At 41.7% G+C, this 15248-nt stretch overlaps 1 long non-coding RNA gene across 1 annotated transcript; it reads right to left on the bottom strand.

Annotated features, from left to right (window-relative positions):
* Positions 1-350: 350 nt before the first annotated feature.
* LOC142412038 (uncharacterized) lies at positions 351-14926 on the bottom strand. Its single transcript, XR_012776348.1, has 3 exons — positions 14747-14926; positions 971-1057; positions 351-544 (listed from the first exon to the last, which is right to left on the bottom strand). It is a non-coding gene; the product is annotated as an uncharacterized LOC142412038 (long non-coding RNA).
* Between the last annotated feature and the right edge of the window lie 322 nt (positions 14927-15248).

Genomic DNA, 15248 nt, shown 5'->3' with positions numbered 1-15248 from the left:
GTTTACCCACATTTTATTTACCACTAGACCACTAGTCAGTACCAGATACAGCCCAGCTTCTCAGGATCCATACATGCTTTCATTTTGCACCCATGTCCCAGGCATTAGCCAGACAGGTACAGTTTTAGGGAAAGGGATGGATTTCTACATGGCCTGATCTTAGAGGACAAGTGTGGACACAGGGCTCTGAGACAAATCAATGGTTATCCAAGCACAGCCACAATTCAAACAGCTCAGTGTTTTATATCTTTGCTTGCTCCCTATGGTTGTGGTTGCAAGTTGTGTTTGTCTAGATACATGGGGGAAAGAAGTGAAAGCCAAAAAGGAGAAAAATATGCTGTCACCAAGAAAATGTTATTCCGACTGTTACTGTAGTGAAAGGTAGCAGATAAATCTGTAATGATGAGGAAGGACAAAGATGGAGCACTACAGTCCTGACCTGAAATGTCCTGAGTTCATACAACATCTTGAGCTTTGTTCTAGGTCACCACACGATGCAGGAGCTATCCATTCTGGTTCTGGCTTTCTCCTATTATTTCCCCTTCTATACCCAAAAAAATGAGAAAAAAATGTGGAAAAAATGAGAAAAAAAATGAGAAAAAGAAACAGGGTCATGATTTGGACTGAATATTCATAATATAGTTCTAATGAGAGAAAGATGCTCTTTCTACTTGAAACATGATTATCCACCCTTTAAAAACTCCAAAAGAAGCATCCCATGGTCTTGCATGGGCTGCCTCAGAAGATCCTGGAGGATTGATTCTCCCCTCTGACACTGAGTTCTCAGCATATATACCCAGTATAAACTGGATCAACCCTTCTCTCTCTGCATAGGAAAGTGTCTGTCATGTTCCTCCATAGCACGTATGCCTGTGAGCAACAGGGTCTCTAGAAAAATAAGGCTGCAATCAATATCCTAGCCAACAAACGGGAGATGCCCATAAAAGACTATATAACTTAACTATCATACCTATGCTTGTCTGTGTGTGCATGAATTTAAGCCTCATGTCTTCTTTCTCACTATGTTGGAAGAATTCATTAAAGAATTTCAGGATCACTGAAAGAAAGCAAAGGTAGTAGAGTCAAAACTTCTGGTTCTGTCTCAGCTTAACTTCCTCTCTGTTCTTTTCTCTGACTTAATACAGGTGAAAAGGTAACAGCCAGACATTTCCCTGAATGGAGAATAAAAACACATCAGCTATCACAAGGGAAATAAACACACATTGGCAAAGACCACACAAGACTAAGACAGCAAACATTGCAAGAGAACAACCACCCCACCCCCCCATGAAGCCCTGTCATGTTCATACCATAGATGCCAGCAGATGAGAGTGACAAACATACTATTGTAACTCTCCGGTGATGGAGATTCTCACACTGTTTTGAAAAACCTTGGACGATAAACATCATGGCTGACAAACACCCCATCAGTGACCCCTGCAGAACTCCAGCCCCAGGTAGCAGAAGGTTAGAAAAACATCCCTTCATAATCACTGGCTGAGACTGATCTGATAAACAACCATTGATCCCTTCAGCAGCTTGCTCAGCAGCTCATTACTTTCCATAGTGAAGGTACACTACAAATCTAGAACCATGGGCTGGTTTGATGATGTCTTGATCTGCCTATCTGCTGATCACAAACTGATGTATCACTCATAACAGGAAAAAGGAAGAAAGAAAGAAAAAACTTTGAAGGGATTAAACTTAGAGCAACCAAGAAAGATATTAAAATGAACATGGAAATAAACTACCAGAGATTAAAGAGCTGTTAAAACCAAAGAACTGAATTTTGGAGAGTGACGGTCACAAATGCAAAGCAATGGTCTTGCATACCAGTCACAGGGGGTCAAAACTCAGCAGTATGATGAGAAAGAATCATAAAGAGGTAGAACTTAGTGAAGTAATAACGGCAACAGCAGCAAAAACCCTGAGCTCTCTGAGCTGAAATGGAAATTCTGCTCCCATACATTCAAATATCAAATTTCTAAAAAAAATAATAATATCTGGAAGTAACTAAGCCAGGCTCTTCCTTGAGGAGTAAAGACTTTTTAAGCAGGAAACACATTGGACTCCTTTCAAGAGAACAAGTGAACCTCTCTACCCCAAACAACATCTTCGGGGAAGTCCAACCTGCAGAGTCTCTGTTTCTACTTGCCTCAATTTTAGATCTGTTTCCAAAACATAAATAGCTCAAATGCAGACCAGCGCCCAATCGCAACAGTAAAATTCCAGCTCTCCTGTCTGTACACAAATCCAAACTTCGACAAAATCTGGAGGAACCATAGATTTCACTTTTGTCCATCTCTGAAGATTTCCAGGGTAGAACAAACACTGCATGTTCAGAGTCTGGAGTGTGTCTACAGCTCCAGAAACGAGTAGAAAATATATCTGGGTCCAGAGCTGAGGGAATGGGATCTGTATGTTTACCAGTGGGAGAAGAAATATGAAATTCCAAAAGGTAATGTTTTTAAGCTTGCTTTTAGGCTGAAACCTGAATTTCAATAATTTGCTGTAACAACCAACTACAGGTTTGGGTTTTTTTTTTTTAAAAAAGGCTTTAATTGGAACTTTTGCACATAAACTCTGTTCCCACAGAAGAGACTAGTTTATTGAGAGCCAAATGACTATTGAACTAAAAGTCTGGATCATGACAAGAGGTCTGACTTAATAACTTGCCAAAGCTGATCACGTTAGCACTGTTCTTTCACACAGACAGTGCAGACCCCAGATAAGGCCTCAAATGTTCGCGAGGGGACCCAGCACCTGGGGATAACTAACACAGAGCCATTCATATGGACACAACCTCTTTTCTCCTGGTGGAGACAGCAGGTCTCTGCTTTCCACTGTGGCTTTCTGAGTCATTCCTGATGTACATGGGTGCATCTTTGGCCAACTGTTACAAATAACATGACCGTGCAAGGGTGACAGAACGAGTCTGGCCAGAGGTAACTGAATAAAACATGACTTCAGACAGAGTCCCTCTTGGTTTTGCACTGTCAAGCAGCCAAGGTTACAGCTTGTAGCTGCATGAGGTGCATAGCTGAGATAAACAACCACTGGTGGCATTTTAGGCCAGCTGAGGTAATAAATGAACATTGACCTTTATTACTATCTCAGATGAGTGGAAAATATTGGCTCAATTGGCAACAAGTTTCCACAAGCTGACTTAGGATAACAGACCGTGCCCTGCTTTTTCTGTGTTTTCATTCAGGGTTTTGAATAGCTTTTTGTTGCAGAAAACCTTTAAACCATGTAGCACACACAGAGCTCCAAGCCATCCAAGCCAGAACTTGGGTCAGGAATGCTCTGACCTTGATACAGGACAGATACGGCAGCTGTAGATTACCATTATTTTTTTCCACGCCAAAGCTAATTCTTTGTGCCGTGCTCGCAAGACAGGAAGTCACTGATAAGCAATGTTTACATGCAGTGCAAAGCTCTTTAACGCGAGGGCACAGCCAGTGATTGGCACCATTGTCCGATCCAGCGCAGACAAGCTCCAGAGACGTCAGGGGGGACCATTACAAGCCAATTTGCCAGGAGGGGTGTAATGCGCTCTTTGACAGAGCCGTGGAAAGCCCAGCATGCGGACTCCCTGGGGATACCTGCTCTAGCACTCGGCTGGTGCAAAGTGATCAGCCACAGAAGTGCCCTCAGCCCACAAAAGAGAGGGTCAAACAGGCCGTGGGCTGAAGCTGCAGGTGGAGAGCTCAGCTAGGAAACAGGTGCACGCGCACACAAAAAGGAAAAAAACATGCCGGCGGGCGAGGAGGGGAGGTCTGTTTGCCTGCCACCAGAAGGAGCCTGAGTGTCTCTGGAAACCAAATGAAGCCAGGAATTGCTTTTGCATGCCATGGTCTGATCTGCATTGACAGCCTCTTTTCCTCAAACTGGTGAAACAAAAGTTTTGCCCAGACCAACCTCCCCAGAAGTCAGGATGTCCCCTTGCCCTAAATACTAAGCAGGGTTGACCAGAAGCAACGTGCAAACTCTGTTGATGTTCACCTGCTGCATGTACTGAGGTCTGCAAGCCAGGCCTGGCAGTGAAAGAGTAAACCTAAGGTCATTCAGATGAAGCCAGAGGGATAAAAAGGCAGCATTTATCAACAGGGCTGCAAAAAGGTATACCAGACACCGGAGTATCAATGTGAGTTAGTCTGGTACAGAGACCCTTGAGGTGAAAGAATCAGGGTAAAGAATTACTCAAACCTGGACCAAAGGGTCTTTCAAATCCCCAGGTGGCCCTTCAGGTATTAAACAGGGATGGGGTTTGCCTACAGGTTTATGGATTAGGTAAGAGTTTCACAACATGGATATGCTCAGGGATTACCTAACCATTCGCTCATACCTGGTCTGCAAAAAGCATTTCTGCTACAGTGGTAGCCCAAAGCAGATTCTGTGCCTGCCTATTCAAAACTCTTTCAAGGATGGGAATATTTCCTGCAGATCTCGGCTTTCTTTTTGTTTTGAAATCACAGAACCAGAAACAGGGGTTTCTTTGGCAAAGTTTCTTGGTTTGCCTTGCTGGAGATGGAGTAACCAAAGCAAATGAATCAGGAGCAAGATGAGTAAGTACATATCTATCCAGTTGATAGCCATCTTACAAAGCTGTTTGAGGGCAAAAAAGTACATTCTCCTATACTGAATCAGGACATCACAACTACAAAGTGTTCCAAGTTAAACACATCCAAAAACTGTTTGACTCATGTTTCACATTTAATTCTGTATCTCTAAAAAAGTTTACAAAAGCAAAGCTTGCCTGGACTAAACAACTGAACTGCATGAGGCACGTGGCATTAGCTCAGGCTTCTCTGGCCAGCTTTCTAAATTAAGTGTTTGGAAATAAGAGAAACACACAGATTTGGGAGTGGAATGGATAAGAGATTTAGTTTCTCCTTTTATAACGGAGTCCTGTGTAAATCTGAAGGAGCCTGCAAAGCTTCAACAAGACATGCATTAAAAGCAGCAGCAGCTCTGTCCACATATAATAGAATTATTAAAAGCAAGGCAAAAGAGAAAGATTCAACACACTGCTGGAGAGCTGCCCAAAAGCCCACAGTTGTGATGTAGTGTTTGGACTTGAATCGTGTTAACAGGGCAATATAAATCTGCACAGAGTAAGACAAAGTCTGAAGAGAGCAGACCTAGCCAAGAAGGCCCAAAAACTGGTCACAGATTCAAGTAGTAGGTAGTTCAAAAGGGAAGTATTTGAAAATCTAATTCTATATAGTAAAAAGCTGGCTGTGCTTATAGTTTATTTTGAAGGTCACACATACATTATAGTACCAAGGGAGCAAAATCTGAGTGATCAAGAGAATGGCATAGCAAAGTGCACTATAAAGACTTCATTTCCCTCACAGGTTCTACAATGGGCAGTTCAGTTATTGGCAGTGGTGATGTTATTCCTAATGTAAATATTTCACTTTCAGCACAGCTGAACTGGGAGGGATTATAACAAGTAATGAATGAACCTCCAAATACCTCTCCAAGCCAAAAAAACCCAGTGATGGCATGCAGAGCTGAATCCTTCCAATCATCCAGAAAGAGATGGAGAGGATTTTGCATGACTTTTAGTAATTGCTACTTCCAAAACTGCCAGCGATGCCTTTTCCACCCCTCTGTGGTCAAAGCAATTATTCTTCCAGGTTCTCACTCTTGGCCCACACCTCCATTGTCAAGTCAATGGAAGAATGACAACATCCACCAGCTGCCTGGACAATGTCCAGCCTGGATTATTACAATGAGCTTGCATGAGAAACAGGATTAGAAAAGCAGAGAAAGTCTACTGATAAAGCTGCCCATTTGTTTTGATTCAAGATATTAAGGTTGTTCAGTAAATATCTGTGGTACGTGGGAGACTTCCCTGCACCCTGAACAACTCCATGGCACTTGATTAGCTTCTGCTTTATTGCAAAATCAGATAGGTGGGGGGTGATTGCTAGGGCAGTTTCAGTGAAGGTTTTCTAGGTTTAGCATTTGTATTATTTTCTCCTTGGTGGTGTTAGAAGTGTTGCTAGAGATCGCCTACAACATGATGGGGAAGGAAAGTTCTTTGTGCAGGATCTCACTGTTTAATTTACGGCATATCATAATGTTCCCATTCCTTGTAATAACATAAGCTAGCATCCATACTCTCTTAAAATATGGTCCAACCAGATGGGTTTGCATATTTACAAGTCTAGCAATGAAATACTCAATGTAGTAATTGCTTATATCACATCCATTCTGTTAAAAAGCTCTCTCGAGTATTCTTCCAAAAACTAAAAAGACCACCCTGTGCTGAAAACGCAGGATATCATTTGACTGTGCACACTGACTTCGGCTTGATGAATTTATGAATGAAATTGTAGAGCATGACTGTTTATCCTGCAGTATGCAGAGAATGGACCCAATGACCAAGGAGGTCCCCTCGAGTGCTGCACACCTATCTGCCCACTGAGTTCATAAAGTTCATAAAGTTCACGTCTAAAAGATTAACCAATACTGATGCGTCTGGTTGCATCTGTGGAAAAGGAGACACTAATAGCTTTGAGATAGAAGGGCCACTTCAGGCCTCTCAGGAAGGTGACAAATAACATAGTGGCAGACAACATAGTTTGTCTTATATCGCTGTCATAATATGACACCTCTCTGGCCTACTTTTAAAACCTTTGTAGTGTCACTGGTATCACACCCAGACAGATCCTGAACTCAGGAACTACTCTTCTGTTCTGTTCTGCTTCCCTTTTCTTTATTTGTTTGAAAGCGCTTAGCAAAACAAATTCTGGGGAGCAAAATTCGCATGGTCAGATGTGAAGAAAAGAAGCAACATAAGAGAAGTCAGTTTTGAAGAAAACCAAAGATAGTGCTTGGCTCACCAAAAACCCTGGTGCGGGAATCTTCCAGGGCTCATGATACAGGCCATTTTTGTGAGAGAACAGCGATACTTTCTACTGTCTTCCGAAGCAAGGTGTTTTATGATGGTTTATGATCTGGAGGATCCTGTGACCAACATGGCTTTTGTTCCCATGCAAAAAGAGCATTTAATCCTTGGCTTTATCCTTGTTTTTGGACATGAGGCTGGAGAAAAACTGAAGCAGTGATTACAAACTGTTCCCTGTTCTGGGAGGAATAATGAGGGTAAAAAACACAATCCCAAGTGCCAAGCAAAATGGCTAAGGTTAATATTATTTGTCATTACAAGTGCAGAAAGAATACTAGCTGCCAGAAGCTCTGTGCAAGGATGTGAAATCCATATTTCTTGTACTTTTTTCTGTTTTGACAACTAGAAATAATATTTTTCAATTGCTAGATCAACCTAAAAGTTATGGCAGTGCAGCCTTAAAAGGATTCACAGCCTGCATGACCAGCGTAGAAGCAGGGATTTGTGTGCAGCTCCACACACCAACTCTGACCATTCCTGTGGATCCCGGGCCAGGTCCTGACCTCATTCAGATCCATATAAATCCACAGCCGTTTCGGAGGGGCTGTGAGGATGTGAGATCAGAATTTGGCTGGTTACGTTGGCTGAGCTGTGGCAGGTGGGCACTTGCCAAAGAACTTCGTAATGGATCGTGTAAACACCAGGATTGCTCACAACAATTATGTAACCTGCAGTTACACTGCTTTACAGAAAGATTTACAAAAGGCAATGGTCTCCACGGCTCTGCCGCTCCACCCGTGTGCCATCATAGAGATCCTGTGTCAGGTCCACCCCTTCTGAATGCAGGTGGTGTTGTTCCTGAAATTACAAATGAAAACTCTGTCTCCTTCCACAAGGAGCAGTGCAATAGTTCAGATAACCAAAAAGCCCAGAGTGAAGCAGCTCTCCTGATCACACGCTCTCAGTTCTCACCCTTTCCAACTCCTCGCCTCATGTCTACTTGTCTCTCCTGGCCAGCATGGAACTGCATGGTTTGGGAAGAGTGGTCAGCTCTGGACTCTCTAGAGTCAGCTCAGCTCAGCTGAAGATGGCAAGGGAGAAAACTTTTCATGTAAAGTAGAGACAAAAGGGCTCCTTAGACCACTTGGCACACAGGTTGGCAGGAAGTGAAAGCAATGAGATTGGGGAGGGTACTTCATGAGCATGGCTCAACTCTCAACAACCACCCTCGTTCATCCACTACATCAGCAAATTTCTAGATATCTAATCATTACGTACCTGCTACTTATGTTTTCTCCCTCCCTTCCATACACATCCTTATCACTATACCAGACCCTACTCCAGTCTTCTTCCCCCCCAGTTTATGGCCCATTAAGTCATGGCTGGTGGCAAATAACTATAAGAAAGGCCCGAATTCAGACAAACAGTATTTTACTCTGAAAGAAAACTGTCCTCAATGCTCAAAGTTTAGTCTGATTCCTCACCCTTTTGCATACTTCAAGAAACACGACCATCTTGTAATATACCAAAAGATTTATTTCTAATATGAAAGCCATATTTACTATTGGTTTGGCAGTGGTAGGAAGGAAACCACAGGCAGCTGGCATGGATTAAGTGTTAGTTGCTTGATAAACCTGGAATTGTCAGGACTTTCAGCTTCCCTACTGAATCTGCTGCCATCCAGAGCTAAGTGTTCGAGAAGGGTGCCTTTGGACGAGCAGGGTTTTGTTCTTCACACCTTAGCTGCATGGATACCAGCAAGAGATATATGTTTGCACACATAAAATTTCTATGAAAAACAAGACCTGCCTGTAGCTTCTCTAACATTCTCACTGTCAGCTCCTTGGTAACAGCTTTAGATGCATCAGCGGTACGCTTCTTAATCCTTTTAAATTATAAATATTACAAACACAGTAGCTCACTGTTTCCTGGAATAGCTTCACTATCTGAAACTTCCACTATTTCAAATTAGAGAATTGTGAGTCTTTTTGCTCTGAATGCCAGAGAGTGTTTACTGACTAACATTCAGCTATGCTCTGAGGGAAATGCAAAGAACTCAGGTTCGTGATGCTGACACCTGAATGAATATGGAACTTAACACAGTGCAAAATCTGAATTAGATAGTCCAAATTACTAAATTCACTTCCAATGACTCACTGAAGTCTTTGAGCTTTAAAATCCTTATTTGCTAGTAAAACACTGGCACCCAAGTGTTTCCTCAAAGCTAACATGTGAGGCTTTTGAACATAGGCCAACAAAATTCATTTTGGAATTTGAAATAATATCCATAAGGATTTTTTCCTATTTGCTTAGTTCTAGTCACCATTTCTTATTGACACATCACCTGACCTGAAGTAGAAATTAAGACTGTTTAAAATGTCTTGCAATTATTCATTTATGAAGTGTGGGACAGAACAGTGAAAATTGAGATTGCCTTAAAAATGTCAGTGCAGGTGTCTTAACAATCTTCATCCTCTACCATGTATCCCAGGCACAGGCTTTTGCTGTCCCCTCACTCCATAAAGAATTGCTTCCTCAGCCTTGGAAACCCCAAGCACTCAAGTCAGGACACTTTCTCCTTTGACAACTCCCAAGGAAATAACTCAGTTTACAGAACAACCAAAAACAATAACCACCACATTCTTAATTCTTGCCTTTTGTTTTATATAGCTTACAGGGCTTATAGTTTTAAGCATTTTCCTGTAACTTTGAGAACAAATTTTTAATTCCAAAAGCCAAAAGCACCACAGAATCACTTGATTCCAGGAGATGGTGCTTTAAGGAAAAAACCTCCAGAAGTGGTAAGGAGACGCAAACCCTTACCAATAGCATTGAGATGCATTCATTACATTTCACAGCATGATCAGGACTTTATATGCCTTTCTCCATTTAAGCGAGAAAGCAGATTTACTATGGACGAAGTCCCCTCTGACAGCCAATTGCCACAAAGCAAACATGACTAAACAAAATCCATCTTAAGAGATGCGGGAGGCTCCTAACAGGGCACACTGCTTGCTTGTCATGGGAGAAACATTTCAGAAAACAGAATTCTATTTAGCAAGTAATCTTGGATTTCACAGCTCTAAATGCAATTATATGCCAGATTTTTGTCATCCAACCTTCCATTAAACCTCAGATACTAATAGTGTCATATGCCAAACGGCGTTTCACAAACCCTTGAAAAGTGACTGCCACTAAAGAAACAGTTTGCTTTTCCTGGCAATATTACAAGTGATTCCCATGAGAATGGAGCTGCTTTGGGTTCATCCACAGCAGCTCAAGTTCACTGAAGGCCAGCAAGGAATTGTCTGCACAGCACTAGTTTTGCACAGGAATCTATAGAAGCACCATGAACTGAACATACTACTAGTTATAAAGCTTTTAAACCAGCCTTGGGTAGGCTCAGGAGGAAATCACATGTAAGCAAACCCCATCGGTCAGGGATTCAGTGCCTTCGACAATGTGAGACACAACTGGTCCTTGCATGCTCAGCCTGCCTGCAGCCTGATTTCTGTGAGTGGAGAAGATTTCACCCACCACCAGCTGCCAAGACAGATGTAGGGAGCCGAAAGGAGGTTGGTCAGTGGGCATCCATTGTTCAGGTGTGTTTCCAACAATAAAGTCACTGCACCAATTCTCTTGCAAATATTTCAGCCTTTGGCTCACTTCCCCCGCACACATCCTTCAGATGCCACTAAATTAGAAGTGAAAAATATAACTTGGAGAGCACATTTAACATAAGTAAAGAGATTTAGGAGTTTATCTGTCAACACTGGAGTCCAGATGTTTTTAAAGTAGAAGAAAAAACAGGATATTGAGAGAGATGTTAATTATAAGGTCTTTTCTTCCCTTTAAAATGTTTTAAAATATTTGTTAAAATACCTAACTTTTCCTGTAGGTTTTGGAGAGGGTTTAAAAAAAAATACCAGCATAGATTTCAGACTAAACTTCAGTGTCTACACAGGCCTGAGGAAGCTAGAATCTGCTTCTCATGGTACTCACCATCAGCGCTTCTTTGCATATCCAACACTCATAGAGGAGTTATTTCACAGAAATTTCTGTGTATGACTTCACCAGTACCAGAGCTCAGGGTTAGAAAGATATTGAATTCCACTATTTTTCATCCTTGTCTCTCAATTTCCAACCCTAATCCAGTTCTAGGAGCACTGTAATCATGGACCTACAGCTGGACCTACAGCAGGCTCCCACGACACCAATCCAGCTTCCCAGCTTCCAAAAGGATGAAAATACAATTTAATGAGTAGGTTTAAAAAAAAAAAAAAAAAGAGATCTAGCAAGGGGATGGGACTCCTTTAAACACAAGCATATCCCAATAGTGGTTAAATTCAAAGAGAGGCTCAATTCAGAATTACACCCATTATATAAAAGGGAGCCAGCCCCTTCCGTTTTACCCAACTTTCATGTGGAGGACATCTATTTTAATGTTCCTAGGGGCTGCACCAGTGGCTTCTGGGATTTATTTGATCAGTCTGTGCTGAGTTCTTACAGCCAATTTCTCCAAGAGAAAATATGGATTAATGTCCCATATCTCATAAAGACTGTGCTCTTATACCCTTCCTGAAAGGGAAAACAGAAGACAAGGACAGGACAGAATGCCTACTTCACTGGGATTTCCTTTTGGAGATCCCTCTGTCAGACACATCATATGGCAGTTACTACCTCCCCCTTGCATATAAGTGTCATCAATCAACCTGATAAAAATGGTGCAAAAATATCAGCAGTTTGTGCCCAACTGAACATTTCATAGTTCAAAGGATCTGATGCTGCAGGGCTGGGACAGCTGACTTGGGTAATAATGAACTCAAAACCATGGGTTCTAGCATGGGTTCTAGCATAGTAATTCAATGGAGACTGGACATTCTGAAAGAGCAATCATTAATTCTGTGACAATACCACACTACTTTGATCAGTTAATGACCAGATACGAAAGAGTTGAGAAGCTATTTTTTTTTTTTTCTTGTAATGATTAATTTTAACAGGAAAGAGTCTGTTTTATTTCCTAACTGTAGATCTGGGTGTAATCCCCAAATCTGGGACGTGTAAAGAGAGAGAAAAGCTGTCTCACAATACCATTCTGTAGAGATAAAATGGATTATATGGAAGACAAAGACATAAGCCCTGGCCCACATTCCTTATGAACCCATGTCTAGAAAAACATTTTGGTTCTTCTTACAGGATTTTCAAAAGTATTCTAGAAGTCTACTTAAACAAGTTGAGCTTGTCACCCAGTCAAGAACACTGAGACAGCTGAACATTTCCAAATGTTGGGACATTGAAGCCTGTTGATGATGGAGTGGCTGAACACTGCAGCTGCTGCACAGTTCATTGGGTCAACACTGCAGTGAGGTTTCATAAACAGACTGGTTCTGCTGCCTGTGGCCCCCCTAATGGTTTATTTTATCCAAATCAGTGACCTTTATTAGACAAGATCTCACCACATCTCTCTACCAAAGGATAAAAAACATTCACCTGGATTGGGGACATATTTCTTCATAAGTTTAATATAAATCCTGTTGGCTATACTAGCTGCTACAGAAACACACTCCATTTTAATATGTTTTTTGGCTCAAATGACCCTTTTCTCTCCAGCTTTAGTGCCCTCCTGTCCTCATTTTATCGAACTCCTAAAAACATTTCCTAAAAATATTCTATTATTGTACCTTTAAAAAAATAATAATTTTTTAAAGCTATTAAAATTCTTGGAAAACTTAACTGTATTCTGAGTCCTTTCCTCTTACTTTTGGATCTCCTTCCTGGTCCCATATTCTTTTTCACAAACCAAGCAACTTTACCCCTCTTCTTGGCCATGGACAGTTATTGAGACTCCATATCATCGTCAGCACAGACAAATGCTTGAGGGTCTTAAAAGCTGATCAGCAGCAGTGATGATCACTGCTACTGCCTACAGAGACCCCAGAAATCAGGCAATACAATATCACCTACATTGGAAGAAGAGCCTATAAAAGTCTAGCTACAACTGAAGACCTCTGCAGAAAGATATGTTCTGCAAGGATGCTCACACAGAAACAACTACTCGCATTCTAGAGTATTCATGTGTCGACAGACATACGGACCACGCTGCTAAGCTGTTACACATGAAGCCAATGATTCCCACTAGCTGATGGCAACACTGAGAGTACTTCCCAATGAGTCCTAAGCAATTCATAGGTCTTTAGGAATTCAGAATTCATTCTGCCATAGAAAAGTTCCATTTATCGAAGACATCAATTTCTCTTCTTACTGTTGATGGTTTCCCAGAGTAATTCTGCAACATCCCTCATATGTCTCATAACGGAGTACCTTTAACTGGGCCAATATCCATCCTCCTTTTTCCATAAAGACAGCTGACATCTTGAGTTCATATGAGGCACACTGTGCTTTCTCTGGCGTATTCCTAGGCTTTACTTCATTATTTTATATTTATGTGACAGCAAAAAAAGCTTATGCCATATGGATGTGCTGGTGTGGGGAAAAGCAACCAAGCTCTGTTGAAATCAGTGGAGTTAAATTGCCATACACTATCGTGTATGAAGTTGCAGAGCACCCTAGGTATATGAACTCATAGTAAAGACTCGGAGCTGGGTAACTAAACTGCTTTATGAGAAGTTTTGGATGGAGTACAAACACCCCTTTGTGTGCTGTCATGCCTGATAAGTCTTTAAGTGGAGCAGCCTTTCACACATGTACAACCGGAAGAAAACTCAGTTTTTAAATCTACAATTATTACAAAACATGGTGATCCTTCTTGCAATCCCTAAACACCTCCATATGCTACAACAATTTCAAATTGAAGTGAAAGAAGATCTTTGTAAAACTGCCACATCTCAGCTTCACTTACTCTGTTTGCAAACTGTGACAACTTAAAGCCATCTCAACACGGGAAATTGCTATGATAATATCAGAATGGAGGGCAACTTTAGCTGTTATATATTTGGTCTGTTGTAACTCATTTGCTCTCTAAGGATCAGCTATAGCCTGAGAAGATGCCAATGACTACTTAGGATACGGAATACATCCTGACTTCTGGGCACACTCCAGGCATGAAGGACAGCAGTGCAGGACCGTGTCTTTAATGCCCATATGAAGGGGAAAAATCCTATTCTTCTCAAGAGCTGAAGACAGAATGGGAAATGGGAGGATCTTTGTCTTTGAGAATTATGCCTCAAGTTCAAGTCAAATCAGTACATTGGCTCCTGCCTTTTCTAGCCAGATGCATTAAAACAACAACAAAAAAAACCCCAAAACTGGAACAATGTCCCCTGGACAAAGAACATCCTGTGAACTGGAGCCACAGCACATCTGGGGGCCTCATGTTGCTGCTGAGTAATGCATGACCTGGGGACACTGTCATTTTGTGCTTAACAAGTCTCCAGAGGGAAAGCTGACATTTGAAAGAGACAAAAAAGCTTCTTCATGTGATGCCAACGCACCCTCTCCTGTTTCACTGGGAAGTGGGAGCATGTGAACAACACGGACATGAGCTCATGTAGCTACACTGATGTGAGCCACAGCCTCCCAGTCTCAATGCCAATATCAAAAGCCCTGTGCCAAGACATGTGGCATCTCACAGCACCTTTTATTTTCTATTTCTGTTCTGCTCAGATTTCCATCAAATTCTGGATTGAAGTATCAGTCAAGGTAGAGGGACAATCAGAGAAACTTCACAATCATTGCTTGGGAAGGCAGTTGATTAGTTCATTTCTTAAACAATAATTTCCCTATAAGCCATTCTTTACAATCCACTCACCACACAGGTACCATGCATGCAGGTCTGGAATTGAAAAACTATAACGTCAGTAAGATTTGCTTGAGATTTCACAGACCAACTATTTGCCATTGTGTTACACAGTGATCTAGACTTACAATTGAGGTGTGGAGATTCCCAGTCTCATGAGCAGTTCATGTCCCTTGATGCTGGGCATGGAAAAGAGCATGAAAGAATATGACAGGCTAGGTAACTAGCTTTGCGATGGGAGTGTGGCATGTGCAGTGAGATGATGGCAACAGGTCTGATTGATTGAGAAGATCCTGGGTTTTGACCACTCGATGCTGCAAAGTAGCAGACTAGAATGAGTTACCTGAGGCTTAAAGCAGAACAAAACTCTCCACACCATACCTAGCGGCAGGCACCCCAAGACTGTGTGGGGAAGATGCATTAATGCTGGAATTCTTTCACATCTGCCTTAAAATCATCTTGAGTATCTTCGGGCACGTTCTAGATCACTGAAATGCTTCTTTCTGTCTCTGCATGGTGGAAAATTTCCAACCATATGTTTAGACCTGGACTTTGTCAGAGTTGCTTATAGTTTGTCGTATCCACATACAGTGACCTAATTGCTATACTGACCCCTTCAAGAAGGCTGCC

The sequence above is a fragment of the Mycteria americana genome, chromosome 7, assembly GCF_035582795.1.
Source record: "Mycteria americana isolate JAX WOST 10 ecotype Jacksonville Zoo and Gardens chromosome 7, USCA_MyAme_1.0, whole genome shotgun sequence".
Classification (NCBI taxonomy): Eukaryota; Metazoa; Chordata; class Aves; order Ciconiiformes; family Ciconiidae; genus Mycteria; species Mycteria americana.
The sequence above is the reverse complement of the archived record's forward strand: the minus strand, read 5'-3'. Positions and strand labels throughout refer to the sequence as shown.